This window comes from Asparagus officinalis, chromosome 3 (genome assembly GCF_001876935.1).
Source record: "Asparagus officinalis chromosome 3, Aspof.V1, whole genome shotgun sequence".
Lineage (NCBI taxonomy): Eukaryota > Viridiplantae > Streptophyta > Magnoliopsida > Asparagales > Asparagaceae > Asparagus > Asparagus officinalis.
In genome coordinates this window covers 45,143,869-45,150,222 of record NC_033796.1, presented here as the reverse complement: position 1 = coordinate 45,150,222, position 6,354 = coordinate 45,143,869, and positions in this window count along the sequence as shown.

Here is a 6,354-nt window from a genome sequence, read left to right as displayed (position 1 = left end):
CGGCTCGAGACAGAGAGAAGACGATGAACGTTGCTACTCGAGTCACAGAAACTCATTTGACAATGACAAATGCACGGAGTGAGTCGACGAACCATACAAAACAACGAAACAACAGAATAACGAAAACACGAGCTGATCGGGAGCCCCGCGTCGCTTACGAAAGACGAAACATCCCTCGTATCCTATTTATTTCACATATGATTCAACCATGGGAACTTATAGATCTCAACATTAGCTTTCCAACGCATCTTGAATCGCATGATTGCGAGTTCGGATGACGAATTTACGACGAAAACGGACACAACGCGTGGGATAATGCGTCAAGCCTCGTCGAGACACCAAGGGGTGTCTCGGCCAAGGCTTGGCCGAGACACCCAAGGGCAAGAGTGTCTCAGCCTAAGATTGGCCGAGACACCCACGGGTGTTCGCAGACCCGAAATGCTGTTTTTGGTAGATTAAAGCTGTTTTTCGATCGTTAACCGCTTGGATTCATTTTAATTGATCTGATATCATCCAAGAACATGGTTATGTGGTTATAACTGAAGATAAGAGTGAATCGATCATTCTTATCCGAGCACAGGGCTCCTGAAGCCTATAAATACAGCCCCAGGGCCTTCATTTCTTGGGATCTGGAATTCTCGAGCGTCGGCGAAGCCCTGCCGAATTAAGGACTGAAGAGCCACGAATTTCAGAGAGGAGGAGGAGAGATCGGATCGAGTTCGTCAGTATAAAGAAGAGAAGCTCGTCAGATCTACACTTCCTGATTCCTTCCTTAAGATCGCCCCGTTGCGGTGATCTCGAGAAGAGTGGTTATCTCGCCATTGCCAAGATAACTGCTTTGGTTTCTTGATTCCTTCACGAATCAACAAGCTCTGGATTTGATCTGATCATTTGGTGGTCCACAGATATCAACGTCCCCATCACAGGCTAAGATCCCACGCAAGCAGTAGGCGATAAACAACCGTTGCATTTGTTTGAAGAGAGTTGTATTTTTTTTATTTTCATTGTGTAAGAAATTCTTATAAAAAGACTAATTTTACTTTGAATCTATAATCGATAAACATGTAATGAATTCAGTAATGAAGATATCAACTTTCACCGCAAATAAACTGGCGATCATAGTGGGAGCCTACAGCCTCGCTGCCGAGGCTGTCGTGCCGTAGCTGACGATCAAGATCCCGATGTTCGAAGAGGTCGAATACGAATTGGACCAATATAAATTTGAGGAATATATTTTCTCCTCCTCTTCCAGATCTTCTTCTTGCAAACGTAGGAAAACCACTACCGTGAAGAATGTGCCTTCAGATCCGAAGACCAGGGCTGATGATCTGAACCCGAATGCAGTGGGAGACCCCTCTCCTGCCTCTAAAGAAACCAGATCCAACGTTCGTGACAACTCCTCGAAAGTCAAAGAGTTGCCCGTTGAAAGTGCACCATAAAGAAACCAGATCCAACGTTCGTGACAACTCCTCGAAAGTCAAAGAGTTGCCCGTTGAAAGTGCACCAGTGCTGACGAAGAGGGCTCGTCAAAGGCGCAAAGAGTTGCCCGTTGAAAGTGCACCAGTGCTGACGAAGAGGGCTCGTCAAAGGCGCCGTCAACATCTCACGCGCCAATTTGCCAAGGTTTTGAAGCCTGTTGACGGGATCTGCTATGATGCAGATCTGAAATTCAGAAGGCGCCAAGTGTTCCAGTAGCAAGCTTCGGGAACCTCCTCCCAACCACCTACTAACGAATGGGTTCATGTCAAACAGAACTGTTCCATTCTTGAGGAGCGCATTCAGAAGCGTCGCGCACTTCTTGCACATGCCCAGATTCTTGTGCGAAAAGCACAAGAAATGCAAAAGGAAAAGGCGGTTAAGAGATCACCGAGATCCAAACAAATTTGGATGCCAAAGGCTAAATCAACGCTTAAGGCAAAAGCAGGCGACGTTGCTCCCCAGCCCTAGTCAACTTCGGATCCCACTCCTTCTGCTTCCACGCCTCCGGTAGAACCCTACGGCAGTATGGATCTCTCCAGAGTTAGCACAATGTTACATGCGGAACGGACTTAAACAATCCGTATGCAAGCCCGATTCAAACGGTAATCGGTAAAGGCACGTCAAATCCGTTGATGGCTGAGGATTTACCAAAAAATCCTGAGTCTGCATCTGATACATGCAGCCGGGTAGTCTATTCCCGTGAGAAAGACGAAGTCTACGTATTCAATATCATAACACTAAAAGAGTTAACTCTTTTAGCAAAACGTCACATGCGGAACGGACTTAAACAATTTGTATGCTAACCCGACTCAAACGGTAGTCGGTAAAGGCTCATCAAACCCGTTGATGGCTGAGGGTTTGCCAAAAATCCTATATATGCAAGAGTTATTGACGCACCAGCCTCATTAGTTGGTCTCGTGACTAGAGCATCCAACAACTTCGGGATAAGATCCATACATGTAGATGAATCAGCCATAGTTGGTCCTGCAGCTCTGACATTTAGGACCGCCATGCTCCAATACCTTAAGAGCTTAAACTGTGTATACTCCAGCAAACGTACGAGTATAAACTGTGTTAACGACGAGCGATCCGAAACCCTAGGTTAACGCCGATCAACGTCAGTCAACGCGTTGTGATGAAAGGTCAACGCCGGTCAATACGTAACCCTAGGTCAACACCAGTCAACGCGTTGCGATGAAAAAGTCAATGTCGGGCGACCTAAAACCCTAGGTCAACGCCAGTCAACACGTTGCAATGAAAAAGTCAACGTCAGGCAATCCGAAACAACACCAATCAACGCATTACGATGAAAGTCAACGCAAGTCAATATATCATGATGAAGATGGTCAGTTCAAAGTCAACTCGATGATACGAGCCAAAATCAACTCACCAGTTTTGATTTGAGACTTCGACGACGACCAGATGATAAACGCAGTGCCGGAACAGCTTTGGTTATTCATCAAGATACTGAACAGACCGAAAATCGAAGGAGTTAAGAATCAAATCTAACTACATGTACTCTTACACTGACTGAAGGTTGGACCGATCATATCCAAAGTATTTCAGGCTCATCTATAAAAGAAACAACACTGAAACACTTTGGAGGGGGTATCTGTAGGCGTCAAAAATTACCTATAGGTCCCCGCACGAGGCTTGAGATAGAGAGAAGATGATGAACGTCACTACTCGAGTCACAGAAACTCATTTGATAATAACAAATGCATGGAGTGAGTCGACGGACCATACAAAGCAACGGAACAACAGAATAACGGAAACACGAGCTGATCGGGAGCCCCGCGTCACTTACGAAAGGTGAAGCGCTCCTCGTATCCTATTTATTCCACATGTGATTCAACCATGGGAGCTTATAGATCTCAACATTAGCTTTCCAACGCATCTTGAATCGCGTGATTCCGAGTTCGGATGATGAATTTACGACGAAAACGGACACAACGTGCGGGATAATACGTCAAGCCTCGGCAAGACACCAAGAGGTGTCTCGGCCAAGGCTTGGCCGAGACACCCAAGAGTGTCTCAGCCTAAGATTGGCCGAGACACCCACGGGTGTTCGCAGACCCGAAATGCTGTTTTTGTCAGATTAAAGCTGTTTTTCGATCGTTAACCGCCTGGATTCATTTTAATTGATCTGATATCATCCAAGAACATGGTTAAGTGGTTATAACTGAAGATAAGAGTGAATCGATCATTCTTATCCGAACACAGGGCTCCTGAAGCCTATAAATACAGCCCCAGGGCCTTCATTTCTTGGGATCTGGAATTCTCGAGCGTCGGCGAAGCCCTGCCGAATTGAGGACTGAAGAGCCACGAATTTCAGAGAGGAGGAGGAGAGATCGGATCGAGTTCGCCAGTATAAATAAGAGGAGCTCGTCAGATCTACACTTCCCGGTTCCTTCCTTGAGATCGCCTCGTTGCGGCGATCTCGAGAAGTGTGGTTATCTCGCCGTTGCCAAGATAATTGCTTCAGTTTCTTGATTCTTTCACGAATCAACAAAGCTCCGGATCTAATCTGATCGTTTGGTGGTCCACGGATACCAACGTCCCCGTCACAGGCCAAGATCCCACGCAAGCAGCAGGCGATAAACACCCGTTGTGTTTGTTTGAAGAGAGTTGTATTTTTCTTATTTTCATTGTGTAAGAAATTCTTATAAAAAGACTAATTTTACTTTGAATCTGTAATCGATAAACGTCTAATAGATTTAGTAATAAAGATATCAACTTTTACCGCAAACAATGCTCCACTACGAAAGAAGCGTGGGAGACCGATCGGTGTGAAAGATAAGAATCCGCAGCAAGCTAAATATAATAAAGAAATTCAGTCACTCCCAAAACCTCCTGAAGAGGATCATCCTGAAGACAAAATCCCTAGTAAAATTACACGTGCACTTGATAATCATCGCACTGGGGTTGCGGTTGCGGAACAACCAAATCCAAATGTTATAGGAAATGATGAAGATTTGGTAGATATAAACATAGAAGTAGCTACAAATTTTGTGAATATCGAAAAAACATATAATAGAAATATAACAGTTGTCGACAACATATTTGCCTCCACGATTGCTCTTTCCATCTCCAATGATAATCTGGATCTAGAGCCTAAGACAATAGCAGAGTGCCGGAAGCACTCAGATTGGGAGAGATGGAAAGAAGCAATAGAGGTAGAGCTCGGCTCGCTAAATAAAAAAAAAGTATTCGGACCTGTAGTCCATACACCTGATGATATTATCCCTGTAGGATATAAATGGGTCTTTGTACGAAAAAAAACGAGAATAATAAGGTGGTGAGATACAAAGCGAGATTAGTAGCTCAAGGGTTTACGCAGAGACCTGGCATTGATTTTAATGAAACATATTCTCCAGTTATGGATGGTATTACGTTCTGCTACTTAATATCAATGGCAGCAACAATGAATTGAGATATACAGTTGATGGACATCGTGACCGCATATTTATATGGGTCACTAGACGCTAATATTTATATGAAAGTCCCTGATGGACTTAAAATCCCTGAATTGAGAGAAAACGAGAATCGCAATATGTATAGCATTAAATTGCAAAGGTCGTTATACGGCTTGCAACAGTCGGGTAAAATATGGTATAATCGACTAAGTGAGTTCCTCCTGAAGAAGGAATATGCAAATAATGATGTCTGCCCTTGTGTGTTTATAAAAAAATCCGAAAATGGCTTCTGTATCATCTCAGTCTATGTTGATGATATAAATATTATTGGAACGCACAAGGAGCTTACAGAAGCTAGCTCATGCCTAAAGATGGAGTTTGAAATGAAAGACTTGGGAAAAATCAAGTTTTGTCTCGGCCTGCAGATCGAGGATTTCCTAGAAGGAATTTTTCTACACCAGTCGACCTACGTAAAAAAGATTTTGGAAAGATTTTATATGGATAAATCTCATTCACTTAGCACACCAATGGTCGTCCGGTCCCTCGAAGTGGATAACGACCCATTTAGGCCTAAAGAAAATAATGAAGAAATGTTAGGGCTAAAAGTTCCCTATCTGAGCGCCATTGGAGCACTCCTCTATCTCACAAATTACACCAGGCCTGATATTGCATTTGCGGTGAACTTGCTAGCAAGGTATAGTGCTTCTCCTACAAGGAGGCATTGGAATGGTGTTAAACATATCCTTCGCTATCTTCAAGGTACAAAAGATCTTGGACTATTCTATAAAAGAAACCAAGATATGACATTGGTGGGCTATTCAGACGCTGGCTACATGTCTCATCCCCATAACGCCAGATCCCAGACTAGTTATGTCTTTCTCTATGGTGGTACTACCGTTTCTTGGAGGTCTGTTAAGCAGACCATGGTGACTACTTCTTCTAACCACCCAGAGATTATCGCTTTATATGAGGCTTCACAAGAATGTGTATGGTTAAGATCGTTGATACGACACATTCATAGCTCGTGTGGTCTAGCAAAAGACGATATTACCCCCCCCCCACTGTCCTTGATGAGGACAATGCAGCTTGTGTTGCATAAATGAGCAGTGGATATGTAAAAAGAACCATGACAAAACATATTGCGCCAAAATTCTTTTACCCACATGAGCTCCAAAAGAATGGCGAAATCACCATCGAAAAAGTTTGCTCAAGTGATAATCTTGCAGATTTGTTCACTAAATCTCTACCTACATCAACTTATGAGAAATATATTCACAATATTGGTATGCACAGACTTGGAAGACTATCGTCTTCAGGGGGAGTAAATTCTTAAAGAACAATCCTGAAGATTGGGACATAGAGGTCTATCATCATATTTTTCCCCTTTTCGCAGAAGATTGGGACCTGAAGGCCTACATCAACTCAGAAGATTGTCATCATTAGGGGGAGCGAATTTTTA